At 43.5% G+C, this 15,033-nt stretch overlaps 1 protein-coding gene across 1 annotated transcript in view; it reads right to left on the bottom strand.

Annotated features, from left to right (window-relative positions):
- The window catches only part of LOC123510008 (laminin subunit alpha-1-like), a 147,791-nt gene that overhangs the window by 132,392 nt on the left and 366 nt on the right, over positions 1-15,033 (bottom strand).

Below are 15,033 nucleotides of genomic sequence, written 5' to 3'. Positions count from 1 at the left end.
TAGTCAGCTAGTATTGGTGTTTCAGTTCTTCAGTCATCAGTTACTAAATTGGTCATTCCAGCCAGTTAGTTAGCCATCAACACCATTAATTGTCACTCAGTCATCACCATCAGTCACTAAATCAAGAACTGTCTTTTAGGTATTCAGTCAGTGAGTCAGTCAATCATCACTATTCATTCAGTCACCACCACAACCACCAATTAGTCACAAGAGCCAGTCAGTCATTCATGTCACCAGTAATTAGTCACCACTAACCAGTAACACATATCAAACAGTCACCACTAGGCCACTCACCACCATTATCACCAGTAATTCAGTCACCACTCACCACCACTACCACTAGTTAACCACACAGGAAAAATAATAGTCACCACTCACCACTCACCACCACTACCACCACTAACCACACAGACAAGATATTTAAGTCACCACTCACCACTCACCACCACTCACCACTTACCACTCACCACTATAATGCAAAGCCCCATCTGCTACCTGTGTAATGTAAAACCATCAACGCATCATTAATCATAACCTGCCCCCTGCCACCTGTCCCCCGGTTCGCTGCTCCCCTGTCCCCCTGCCGCTCTTCTCTCTACCCCATCACCAGGAACATCCATTAGACCGTTCCCCGCAGCCCCCTTCAGTAATACACCTGCAGCGTTAGAGGGGGCGCCGCGCCTTTCCAAACAGGTGAGTTGCAATATTTCTAAGGCACCTGGCAAAATGGAAGAAGGTTAATTAGCAAGGTGATTAACTAGAGGGCACTGAAGTAGTAGTAGTAGTAGTAGTAGTAGTAGTAGTAGTAGTAGTAGTAGTAGTAGTAGTAGTAGTAGTAGCAGTAACAGTAGCAGCAGTTATATAAATGATGATGATGAGAAAAAATCTATATGAAGGGAAGGAAGGAAAACATAACCATTGAAAACAGACTTGCCATTAAAGATAACAAGAGAGAGAGAGCAAGGCGGAAACCAGGCGAGAAGACACGCAACATTCTGAGGCGGCGGAAAACTAAGAGGAAAAAAAATGTGTTTCCGAGGCAACAGTGAGCCAGTGAGCCAGCCAAGAGGATCCAAAAGGCTTTAAAAGGCGTTTGATTTTCTATAACTTGCTCCTCTGCAGATGAGTTGATTACCTTTATGATATTTGAGTGTCTGTGTTTGCGCTCTCTCTCTCTCTCTCTCTCTCTCTCTCTCTCTCTCTCTCTCTCTCTCTCTCTCTCTAAAACTGCATGATGGAATAGCACTCTCAAAAAAAATAAAAAGGAAAAAAAGTGACTGATGGCCGTCGCTTAATCTGATAGTGTAGGGATAATGGCAGCAATGGTGGTGACGGCGGCGGTGATGGTGGTGATGGCGGTGGTGATGGCGGTGGTGATGGTGGTGGTGGTGACAGTGGCAGTGCAGGCGATGAACGTGGTAGTGGTAATAGTGGTAGTTTCAGTAATGGTGACGAACAGTAACGGGATTACAGACAGACTGGATCCATTCCTCCCCCCCTCTCCCCCAAAACCATCACCACTATCACCACCACCACCATCACCACCATCAGAGAGATGTACTACAAGCTCACCGGAAGAGGCAAACATCGTATTGACTATTGGTGAGGTGAAGTGGTGGTGATGATGGTGGTGGTGGTGGTAGTGGTGGTGGTGGTAAGAGGGGAAGGGAAGAGGTAGTCACGTGGAGTGCCTAAAGGAAGAGCATTGAGCTTCCCTTGTTTATATTGTATACAGATGCAGCAGATCAATAAACAAGCAGCTAGCGGATGTGAGGTGATCGCTGGCAATTAGTTCTTCCGCCCTTGTGATTGGTTGCGTTATTACTTCCATCAAAGTTTGTTAGGAAAAGATTACATACACCCCTAAGTCATTATCATTTTTTATAATCTTCCTTCTGTTATTGATGGCTTCCTTCTTTCCATTCCAGGTGATTTGAGGGAAGGGATGGAAAGGTAAGGTGAGGTGAGGTGAGGTGAGGTAGGGTAAGGTAAGATACGATAAGGAAGGGTAAGGCAAGGTAACGCAAGATAGGGTACTGTATGGTAAGGTAAAGCAATGAGTTAATGTAAGATAAAGCAAGGTTAAGAAAGAGGAAGGAAAGGTAATACACTGTAAGGTAACGTGATAGAAAGGAGAGTAAGGCAAGGTAAAAACAAGTCGGGGAAAAAAGTCACAGTAAAATAAAGTAATGCAAGACGAGGCAAGACAAGGAAGCTGCACATTATACCACGACACTTTACAGGAGATAGCCTGACACTGATTTACTAAGCAATTAACGAACTAAGGCCTGCCGCGCCGTGTTTGCCGAGTTGTAAGCGAACCCCAAGAGGGACAAGCTGCCTGAGGAGCGACTTTTAACACCCACTATTTTGGAAGCACGTAAATCAACTCCTGCACCAAAAATGTCCTAAAAACTTGCACCGATATTTCTACTCTGATAACAGCACTTCTAAAACCATTCACCACGACCTTGCCAGCACTTCGCAACTTATCCTTACCTCGATAACCTCTGCAGTTAAGGTCAACAGAACACACACACACACACACACACACACACACACACACACACACACACACACACGGACAGAGGACACTCAAGCATTCAGCAGAGGGATGGAAAGGACGAGGGGACGTTGCTAGGCGTTCAGACACGAGTGAAAGACAAAATAGCATCACGTATCCATGGCTTGGTAAGGCCGAGAAACAGCACATAATGGAGAGTTAGCATCAAATAGGTCACTCGCTTACAGAAAACGAGAGAGAGAGAGAGAGAGAGAGAGAGAGAGAGAGAGAGAGAGAGAGAGAGAGAGAGAGAGAGAGAAGGAAGAAAGGAAAGGAAAATACACCGGGTGACACAGTAAAAGCTTCTTCATACACCGCCTGTGTTTCCATGTTTCTTTTGTGGATGTGTGTGTCTGTGTCTGTGTATACGTCTGTCTATCTGTCCGTGTGTCTAGCGTGTACAAAGCTATATATTCTCCCTTTGATAGGAATCCACCACTGTATTGCATCTTCCACTTGGAAAAACATCATCTCTCCACTGACTAACATATTCCGGAATTCAGGTAACAGCATGTCCACCAAAGTCACTCATTAACCTCTTCAATACTGGAACATATTTCTACCATGAGTTTTGCGTGTGATTCGACAATTTCATTTACATTACGAAGAGTCTATGGAGGTCAGAAGATTGATGGCCAGAGTCTTTACTACTTCAATTCCACATAAATTTCTAAAGCTGTATAAAATCACCAAATGGATATGAAAATACGTCATGGTATTGAAGGGTTTAAGTAACTCATGAATCACTTACACCACACCACACCACTAATGCTCACTTCACACATGGCTTTCCCTCTCCAAGCAACACACAAGTCGATTACTCCAATAAGCAAAACCTTCCAGAATCACATCCAACGCAGTAAGAAGAGAAATAGAGTGGAAGATCGAGTGGAGAAGGAAACCAGAGCACTAAAAACATAAATTCCTTCATAAGATACTGCGCTTAAGGAAAAAAATACAACAAAGAGAGGAGAACAGAGGGATTATTTTACCGATAAGAGCTCCAGGGCGTGGCTTTCGTCAATGGAAGGAGGGTAAATATAAAAAGGAGGGAAACTGGAGATGGAGCGAGAGAAGAATGAATACAAGGAAAGCGTGCATGACGGAAAGAATCTGCCAAGCGAAGATAAATCAATGGACGTAAAAATAAATGATAATATTATGTTCGCATGAAAAAAAGAGACGTAGGAGGAAGAGGAAAAGAGTGAGAGGGATAAAAGAAATGTATAAAAGACAGAAGAACATATAAATAAAAGGAGAAAGAAGAGAAGGACCAAATGGAGACAAAGAGGATGTATGAAAGAGTGAAAGGCACATAACAGTAAAAAGGAAGAGGAAGAAAAAAATAAATGAAAACAGGAAGGGGGAAGGAAGGAAGGTGGAACGGAAGTGAGTAAGATGGAGGAGGAGGAGGAGGAGGAGGAGGAGGAGGAGGAGGAGGAGGAGGAGGAGGAGGAGGAGGGGTGAGTGCTTGTTGCCTCACCAAACAGGGACGATAAAACACTAGAGGCAACTCACCAAAAGGGAAATAGAAAGGGAAATGTGGGAAGGGGAGAGAAGCAGATGAAAGAAGAGAAAGAGAGAGAGAGAGAGAGAGAGAGAGAGAGAGAGAGAGAGAGAGAGAGAGAGAGAGAGAGAGAGAGAGAGAGAGGAGAGGGGGGGGAACGAATACAAATAGCGTATACGATATGATTAGGAATGAGGAAATTGGAAAGAGGAAAGGAAAGCAGGAAGATGATAAAGCAGGGGAGGGGGAAAGGAGAAGAGTGAATTAGGGGAGACTGCAAAAGAAGGGATGAATAACGAAGACAAAGCGAAACAAGCCAATGAGAGAGAAAGAGAGAGGACGAGAGAACTGAGAGAGAAAAGTGGATAGGGGACAGAGAATTAGAAAAAGTAACGAGAGGAAAGTGAAAGACAGAGCAGGATGAGAGAATATTGACAGAACAGAGAGAGAGAGAGAGAGAGAGAGAGAGAGAGAGAGAGAGAGAGAGAGAGAGAGAGAGAGATAAGAGAGAAACTGGCTGAATATTGAAACACCAGAGAGACGGAGAGAGACAAAAATAAGTCACAATATTCACAGGAAAATAAAAAAGGAGAAACAAGGGAGACAGAATAACAAATTAACTCAGCACATGTAGAGACAGGTTAAAGAAGAGAGACAGGGAAGCAGTGACCAGAGTGATGGGAGACACAGGAGAGAGACAGACGGGATGGCAGAGACAGGCACAGTAACAGAGAATTGACAGAGACAAAAGGAATGCAAGAAAAGAGGGGGCAAAGAAAGGCAGGGATAGATTTTCACTGACAGAAAATATAGAAAAAAAGGAATAAACAGAATGAAGGTAGGAATAGAGAGATTGACAGTATAGACAGAGAAAATGAAGATAAAATACAGACAGGATGGCATAAAACAGGACATTAGGAGACAGAAGTAAATAGACAGGTTGAGGAGAGGAATAGGGAGATAGGAAGACGAACACGTATTAGACAAAACAGAGAGACAAAAAAGAAAAGAGGATAGACAGGAAGAGAGAAAGAGAAGAGAGACAGGGAGGCATGATAACTGAAAAAAACACAATAGAAAATAGACAGGTTATTGACAGACGCATGTATAAAAAAAAAGATAGACAAAGTGACAGAAAAAGCAAGAAAATAGACAGATGAAAATGACACGAGATAGAAAAAAAAACACGAAAAATGAATAGAAAGGAGAGAGAGAGAGAGAGAGAGAGAGAGAGAGAGAGAGAGAGAGAGAGAGAGAGAGAGAGAGAGAGAGAGGGTGACAGGGTGAGAGGGTGAAGGTAGCAGCGTGAGTCAGCCAGTGTGTAGCTTACCTCCTGTCAGACAAACAAACGCCCACACCCGCCCACGCAGACATCCACACCTACACGCACGCACACACACAGCTATGGGTCTTCACAGCCGCACCCACACACACACATGATCTGAGTGCAAGTTTACAGTGATACCCAACATACATATGCACGCACACGCACGGATATGACACGTACTCACACGAACATACACACACATACACACACACGTAAGCAAAGTGAGTTTCCAATCATGTGTGTGTGTGTGTGTGTGTGTGTGTGTGTGTGTGTGTGTGTTTATTTTCCTAGCCTGCAAAGTTGAAATTAAACGATAAAGAGAAACATGTAACAAATTGGCTTTCTCTCTCTCTCTCTCTCTCTCTCTCTCTCTCTCTCTCTCTCTCTCTCTCTCTCTCTCTCTCTCTCTCTCTCTCTCTCTCTCTCTCTCTCTCTCTCTCTAGTCTCTCTCTTAGTCTCCTACTCTCCTCTCCTCTTCAATTAAATTCCCTGATCTCTCTCCACTAAAAGAATGCTTTTATTTTCTTCCTCCTTTCCTTTCTTCAACAGCTTTTTGAACAAACTTTCGCTAGCTTTTCCGTTCCTTCCCTTTAGCACTCTTTCCTTTGTTACCCGGTCATCATCCTCTGTGTCTCTTTCCCGTGTCATTTCATACATCATCTCTTCAAACTCCTGGTCATTCACTGTCTCTTCTTCATTCTCGTCCCATGTTCGCGAGCTCTATGTATTGTTCTCCTTTCTCTCCTACTCCTTGGTTTACTGTCACCTTTCTGTGCCTCATTCCGTGGTCTGAGCGGTCATCTCTCCCTACAACCACAACTCCTCCTCCTCCTCCTCCTCCTCCTTCTCTTTCTCTACTTAAGTCATCTCCCTTTTCCTCCTCCTTATCCTCCAGTTACCTATCGCACTACCTTCCTTCTACCTCTAGACTCCACCATGAAATTAATCAGGGCTCTCTCTCTCTCTCTCTCTCTCTCTCTCTCTCTCTCTCTCTCTCTCTCTCTCTCTGCCCGCCTCTAAATCACTTTCCTTCACTCTTCCCTAACATCCCTTTAGAAACCCCCTCCCTCTGGCCACCCGTGTCTCGCCCAAGGGGAGGAGGGGCCAACCATCCTTTGCCCCTTAGCTGCTATAAAAAGAGGAAGGTCAGGATGGGAAGGAAGGGAGGATGGGGAAGGAGAGGAAGGATGCTGGGAGATAGAGGGAGGGGAGATGAAAGGAGAGAAAGGAGTAGCGGGGAGGAAATGAGATACGGTAAGAAGGGATAGGGAATAATGGAAATGAGTAAGTAGAAAAGGAAAAGAAGGAATAAGGAATAGTGGAGGGTAAAGGAGAAAGGAAGGAGAAAGACGCACTGTAAATGAAAGAGGAATAAGAATATAAGAAACGTAAGAAAAGAAATGGAATAAGAAGAAATGAATAAAAAACAGGAGGAAGAGGAAATAGCGAGTAAAAAACAGTCAAACAAAGCTCGTGAAGGATAAAGAGAAAGAGATAAAGAGACACGGTAAAGACAGGGAATAATGAAGCAACAGGAATAAAGCGGGAGAGGAAGGAGGGAAGAGAAACACGAAGCAATGTTGAAATAATTAGCAGAGTACCTACAAGAACAAACACACACACACACACACACACACACACACACACACACACACACACACACACACACACACACACACACACACACACACTAATTGCTGCTGCTGTTGCTTCTCCTCCTCCTCCTCCTCTCCCTCCTCCTCCTCCTCCTCCTTTCATCCTGTGAGCAAGTCAGAACGGGATAGTGAACGGTAATTAGAGAGAGAGAGAGAGAGAGAGAGAGAGAGAGAGAGAGAGAGAGAGAGAGAGAGAGAGAGAGAGAGAGAGAGAGAGAGAGAGAGAGAGAGAGAGAGAGAGAGAGAGAGAGAGAGAGAGATTCAAATTCATAAATAGGATATGACATAACAAATAAAACAAACAAAATGGGGAGTACTTGAACCGAGAGAGAGAGAGAGAGAGAGAGAGAGAGAGAGAGAGAGAAACGATATGGTGGGAGGGAGATCAAACTAAGTAAAAAACCTCCATCGACCACTTTCCTCCCTTCCTCCTTCCCTTTCTTCTCTCCCTCCACTCTCACTCCCTCTCTTTTCTCTCCCTCTCTCCCTCCAGATGCTCCTCACGTGCCGCTGTCACTTCCTCCACCGACAACACGCGTCCTTTTATGTGCATGAGAGAGAGAGAGAGAGAGAGAGAGAGAGAGAGAGAAATGTAGTACCTTGTCTTTACTAATTCATCTCTGTCCATTCTTTGCTCTCTCTCTCTCTCTCTCTCTCTCTCTCTCTACGCGGTATATTTTTTCCTACCACTGCCAGGAATACAAAGGTTCATTAGGTGACACTCGGAAAAATAAAGAAAAAAAGTGAAAATATGAAGAAAAAGATCCACTATTCTGGGAGACTGTGAGACGATTCTGATTTAATTAAGTGATTTTTTTCTGGTGTGGTGGTATGAAAAGAAGGCAATTCAATGCAAAGTGGCGGAAGATGAAGGGAAATCAATAAAAATCATACATGTACATTCAAACACACGCTGAAATGAATTAGTGGAATAAATAATTAACGAAAAATAGAAAAAAAAAGGAAGGTTGATCGTATAGCGGTAAAGGTCGAGGATTATTAATTAAGCCACACGTTTGAGGGAATATTATATAAACTGACTTTCCTTTTTTTTTTTTACATATTTTTCCTGGTACGTTTGCATAGATTATTATTATCATTATTATTTTTATTATTATTATCATTATTATTAGTAGTATCATTATTATCATTTTTATTTCAACCTCATGTTTGTTTTATGAATCTTCACGCTAAACGGATGTAATGAAATGCGTCACGTATCTATAGTCTGTGTACTCTAAAGTGACTCCTGGTTCCCGGTCTGACTGTGCCTCGTATCATCAAACACTTCTTTACTTCACCTCCACTATCAAGACGGTTTATATAAGTTTACACGAGTTTTTAAGGTGTTTTTACGATTCTAGAGGCAGTGGCAAGATTTCTACATTATCAATTGGAGAAACAATCTTAGAAACTCCTCTAATCGCCTCCGTGGCCTTGGAAAATAGTCGTGGAGAGAGAGAGAGAGCAAAGCGTTTCTGGACGAATGCGTGGTTGTCACATCTTGAGGAAAACTGTGAGCTGTCCTCGTGGCAAGTGTGTGGATCAACAAGCATTATTCATCATCAAGAAGCTGCAATATATTTTAAACCCTGGAGCCACTTTAGACAGACCATAGTCACTCTCATACCACATACATACATACAGACAGACAGATAAACAAGCAGACACACAGACAAAGAGACAGATAGATAGACAGGCAGACACACAGACAAAGAGACAGATAGAAAGATAGATAGGCAGACACACAGACATAGAGACAGACAGGTAGACACACAGACATACAGACAAACAACGTCAGCTTCCTTACTTCTAGAATTTTATATACCATTCTTTAACTTTTGTCCTATTTATATGCTCCCATTCTTTTCTCTCCTCCAATTACTGTTGTTGTCCTCACATTCCTCCTCCCTCCTCGTCCTCCTCTTCCTCCTTCGCTTCTCTCATCACAAAACGAAGCTGGATGTGGGTCAAGTCAGGTCAGCTCAGAGGGTGGAAGGAGGATAGGGACGAGAGGGAGGGAGAGGGAGGAGAAAGACGAAGAAAAGGAATGGAAAGAAAACATAAAAAGGAAAGGAAAAAAAAATTGAGTGTATGTAAGAGGAAGGGAAGAGGAAGACCGGTAGATGAAGGGAAGAGGGAGAGGAAAATGTATGAGAGAAGATGAGAAGGAGAGGAAGAAAAACGACGAATATCACTAAAACTACAATGACAGAGATACGTAAATGAATAAATACATAAAATAAACAAATGACGATAACAATAGAGAATGAGAGGAAGAGGAGGATAATCAAAAGTAATACAAAATAAAACTAGTAAGAGAGACAAGAAGAATACAAAGAAATAAATAGGAAGAGGAGTAGAAAAAGAAAGGAGGAACAAACAGAAGAGATGAAAATGAGATGAGAGGGGAGGAGGAGGAGGAGGAGGAGGAGGAGGAGGAGGAGGAGGAGGAGGAGGAGGAGGAAGGTTGAAGCTCCAAGGGGTCACCTCCCATTGTGACCTCACTGACCTGGCGCAAAACAACCAGCAGAGGAGGAGAAGGAGGAGGAGGAGGAGGAAGAGGAGGAGGAGGGGGAGAAGGAGAAAGAGAAGGAGAAGGAGAAGGAGAAGGAGAAGGAGAAGGAGGAGGAGAAGGAGAAGGAGGAGAAGAAGTGGTGATGGTGGTGGTGGTGGTGGAGATACAGGTTTGGATTCTGGCAACACAAACATGATGAACGTGATATGAGGTGAGTCTCCAAGCACAACAACAACAACAACAACAACAACAACAACAACAACAACAACAACAACAGCAACAACAACAACAACAACAACAACAACAACAACAACAACAACAACAACAACAACAACAGCAACAACACTAGCACTAATAACAACGACAGTACCAGTATTTGTAACATTCCCGCTTATTTGCATACGAGATGACAAGCGAGCGATTGACAGCATGAATATAAATCACATACTTTACACACTTCCATAACAACAACAAAAAAAAACAATAGCAACAACAACAACAAAAAATAGTAACAATAACAATAACAATTCAGTCAATCCCTTTCAATAGACAGCCTGACATTGATTTTTAAGCTATACTATTTTTTCTCTCTCTCTCTCTCTCTCTCTCTCTCTCTCTCTCTCTCTCTCTCTCTCTCTCTCTCTAGTTTCTTTACATACTGATTCATTATTGCTGTGTTATATAATTAATTCGTCTTCTTCCGACTCAATGAACTACAAAATAAATTTCTTTCATAATTAACACACAAATCTTTACACTTTCTCGTGTTGTTACCCAGTACGTTTCTCTCTGTGTTATATAATTCATTCCTCTGCTTCTGACTCACTGAACTACAAAATAAATCTCTTTCATAATTAACACACAAATCTTTACACTTTGTCGTATGGTTTTTTTTTTTTCAGTACGTTTCTCTCAAGTTGCTATTCCTGTCCTGCACTCACACGAACAGAAAATCAGCGTCTAAATATGGCAGTCAGTGGGTTTTCTCCTCGTCATCTCTCGTGCCTTGAAATCTTTTGTCAGTATTCAGAAACGCTTTGCTCTCTCACCGCGACATGATTAGAGAGGTTTCCAAGTGTTTCTCCTGTTATTAATGCATAAATCTTGTTACTCTGCCGCAGAACCGTAAAAATACCTTAAGTTGTGTAAATTTAGATAAAGACTTTTGAAATAGTGGAGGTGAAACAAAGAAAAGTTTGAGAATACGAGCTTTAGAACCACATGCTGTATCATCTGTCACTTTCTATGGCATGGTCTTCTGAGTTACTGCTCCTCTAAATTTTGCTAACGTCATGTCCTTCCTGCTTTACTCCCCTTCAAAAATTCCAACTCATTCTGACTTTATTTATTTACTCTTCGACTCAATAGTATTTGTAATTATAATGTGGGTTTCAATTAGTTCTAGTACTTTCAATAGTTTTCGATGCTAAAAATGATGAGTGAAATTTATATAAGCGTGTACAGGACAGAATGGGATGAAAAGAATGGGTTTTTGGGTGGGGTAATTTCCAGAAAGGTGTCTCTCTCTCTCTCTCTCTCTCTCTCTTGACAACACTTCCTGCTATGATAAATAAATCTCTCTCTGACAACACTTCTCTATGATAAATCTCTCTCTCTCTCTCTCTCTCTCTCTCTCTCTCTCTCTCTCTCTCTCTCTCTCTCTCTCTCTCTCTCTCTCTCTCTCTCTCTCTCCACTTCCTTCTTAGATCTCTGTGCCTCCGAGCAAGAGCAGAATCATCATCGTTATTCAGTTCACAATAGCAGAAGAGTTAATCTGTATCTTCACTGCCTGATGTCTCCCACTTGTAAGCTTATACCCAGCCTTCCCCTGCTTTCTTCCCCGCATTCCTACAGTACACTCTCCGGAGACTAGAATACCAAAACACACCAGGGTATTAAACTGACCTTTTTTGGAAGAACTTTGTCACTATGGTCTTTCTTTTTTTTTATACGGAGACACAATAAAGGAGGGACATGCGGGGGAAGTCTCTCAGTGAGCTTTGCGGTTTTCGGACAGTGAAATTTTAAAGTAATAACACAAATAGTTACACCGTCATGGAATAAACAGGCTGGTTCCTCGGTGGCGGCGCCTTGCCAGGGTACATAATGACGTCATGGGGAAGGGGAAGGGAAGGGAGGTTAAGGAGAGAGGGAGAGGAAGGAAGGGATGTTAGGGGAGAGAGAGAGAGAGAGAGAGAGAGAGAGAGAGAGAGAGAGAGAGAGAGAGAGAGAGAGAGAGAGAGAAAAGTAGCTGGGAGGGCGGAGTGGGGTACAAACTTTCCTTAATAGCTCAATAAAAAGTCTCTTTACTCAGATGAAAATGCAAAAAATTAGGTTAAACGCCAAGACCTCCATTACGATAACCACTGCTGCTGCTGCTGCTGCTGCTGCTCTGTTATCATCTGGGCTTTGTGTTAACATGATTGTTATTTCTATATATTCGTAGTTGATGAAATAGCAACAAGAGTGGTAGCAACAACAATAGCTACAGCAACATCAGTACCAGCAGCAGCAGCAGCGGCAAAACAAATAGTAGTAGTAGTAGTAGTAGTAGTAGCCCTTGTTGTTAACGTTGTTCCTACAGCCGTAACTGTTATTGTTGTTTGACCCAAGTAGGAAAACAAAAGATAAAATGACAACCATAACAATAATAATAAAAATATCAGAATAGCCCATCACCACCATTAAATACACCAGTCATAACAGAAACACCACCGATAAATTCAGGTGGACACGAAGCGGCGGCACCACCACCACCACCAGGCAGGCCCCGGGTGAGTGAGGCAGGCGGGCCGCGAGGGAGGCTGCCGGCGGGAGGGTGGCGGCGCTCCTTATATAGCAAGGGGCCGCCGCCAGCCTCCTGATAGAGGGTTTCCACCTGACTCCACCCTGTAGGGAGCCCGTGCCCATGTCCTGCCCACCTTATCTCACTCGTGGCTCCCGAGTTACACCGCCCATGTCCTCACCACTCACTCATCACACCCGCCTCCATGTGTCCCGTCACCACTACTCCTGCTCATCACCATCGCCTTAAATGTCCACGCCACTCAACACTACAAAATGTCCCCCATCGTAAATGTCTTCACCAGTCACCATTACACTTTCCACCTTCTCACCATTCACCAAAATAACTTCTAAATGTCCTCAACTCATCACCACATCCCCCAAACATCCTTAACTCACCACTACAACTTCTAAATATCCTTCACTCACCACTACAACTTCTAAATATCCTTCACTCACCACCGTAACTTCCAAATGTCCAGTCAGTGACCTACTCATCACCACTTTTAAATGTCCACTGCCCACTCTCACTCACCAACTGGCTCACCCACTCATCCTCCACCATAGCAGTCCCACCTTGAGTCCCCAGTGCTATGTAGGCCTCCACCTAAAAAAATCTCCACCTACATGTCCTCCACCCATGTATATATGTATCTGTCCCATCTCCCACCTCCACATCTACAGCTGAGTCCCGTGTGTCGCGCCCTTTCCCTCCCACATTACCATAGCACTGCATATATTACCCACGGACACCCACACCGCCGATATGTCTCCGCCTCACATTCCTATTCATATCTACGTAAACCTAACAACACCTCAGGCTTCACCCACACATACACCTGTTTCCAAGCCATCACACTACACTAACACACCAACCACAGCAACACTTGAAAGACAGCTTACACTAATCAGGCTTCACCAACACACATACACCTGGTTCAAAGCTACCCACACACTACACACTAACACAGCATCCTACAGCATTCTACAGCAATCCTTTGAGGGCATCCTACACTAACCCAGGCTTGGACAACACGTATATACCATTTACCAAGCCGCCTACGCACTAGACACTTACCAAGACACAATGCAAGAAACATCCTACTGTTTTATAATCCTTAAGCACCACCAGGTCCTTTGAAGACATCCTACACCTCCTACATATCCTACACGGGTCTTTGAAACGCACCGCAAGTCTGCAGAGGTGCATCCCACGCACTTCATTCTTGATTCTGAAGTCGCCTCTCGTATCTCTCTCAGCCAGCGTGCACATCTCACACCCTTATTTGTCCGGAACACACACGCGCACACACCGAGACTCACAGCGCAGTTTTATTACCCTCCCTACTGCACGCAAGCATCGTTACTACTACTAAATACACTAATTACTCCCTACATTCGCCCGTATCTTACCCAGCCTCGCCAAACAGTCAGACAGTCGCTTCCAGGCTCTACATCAGACTCCCAGTGCTCAAGATGTTCAGTATATTTGTGTTTTTTTATTGGTTCCCTGTGATAACCCGAGGTGCTCTTATCTAAATACCACTGCGTTTTTCTTCCACTCAAGTGCTTACGTGTATCTTAACTAGTCTCTCTCTCTCTCTCTCTCTCTCTCTCTCTCTCTCTCTCTCTCTCTCTCTCTCTCTCTCTCTCTCTCTCTCTCGCACAGCTGTGATCGCGATATTTTTTTTTCTTATTTAGTCACATCTACTCTCCTCCATCCCTCATCCCCCCCACTACTATCTCTCTCTCTCTCTCTCTCTCTCTCTCTCTCTCTCTCTCTCTCTCTCTCTCTCTCCACCCCCCACCACGACCGCTGAGGGAGGGAGAGAGGCACAGGTAGGAGGGCACGGAGGGAGAGAACTGGAGGCGAGGAGGAAAAGTGCACCAGTCCTCTTACGCTTCAAGGGAGGAATTTCAACCTAAGCCAAGTGATGATCCCGCAGAAGTGTCTTTTTTTGGGCCGTTTCTTTGTTTCCGTTCCGCTCGGCAAGGGGGGAAAGGAGAGAGTGAGAGAGAGAGAGGGAGAGAGAGGGAGAGGGGAAGATTGCTGGATACTCAACTCTCACCACTCGTCTTAAATATGAATCGTTGTGACTTTAAGGAATAGAGTATGGTATATGTTTCTATGTAATGTGTTTGTTCTTTGGTTGGTTAGTGGGTTTGGTGTTTAAAGGGCAGGTTGAGTTTTGAGTTATTTGTTTAGTCTATTTTAATTTTGAAAGAAAAGAGAGTTTGAGTTCAAGGATGTTTTGCGACTAGTATTCTTGCAGTGTGTATCGAGTTACGTGTTAACAGCATTACTGGAGGGGGATGGGAGGGGGATTGCAGGTGTTGGCTATCATCGAATACACACACACACACACACACACACACACACACACACACACACAGGTCAAGTTTACAAAGGTACTGACTTTATACTCGTTTCGTTCTTCTTTGTCTGTTCTCTATTGCTTTCGTTAACATCCCAGCGCCCTTTGCCTCTTATCTCTTCCGTTCCCTGCACTTCCTTTCCTCTGACTTACAAAGCTTACACTCCTCAGTAAAAGATATATTCGTATAGGCCGAGTATTGAAGCTTACATGAAATAAAAAAAACGGCCTATATTAACTCAGAATCGTACTACAAACACAATATAAGGAGAAGGTTTATGAGTCGCTTAATTAACAAGAATCG

Source organism: Portunus trituberculatus, chromosome 28, assembly GCF_017591435.1.
Source record: "Portunus trituberculatus isolate SZX2019 chromosome 28, ASM1759143v1, whole genome shotgun sequence".
Lineage (NCBI taxonomy): Eukaryota > Metazoa > Arthropoda > Malacostraca > Decapoda > Portunidae > Portunus > Portunus trituberculatus.
Note: the sequence above shows the minus strand (reverse complement) of the source record. Positions and strands in the feature narration are given on the sequence as shown.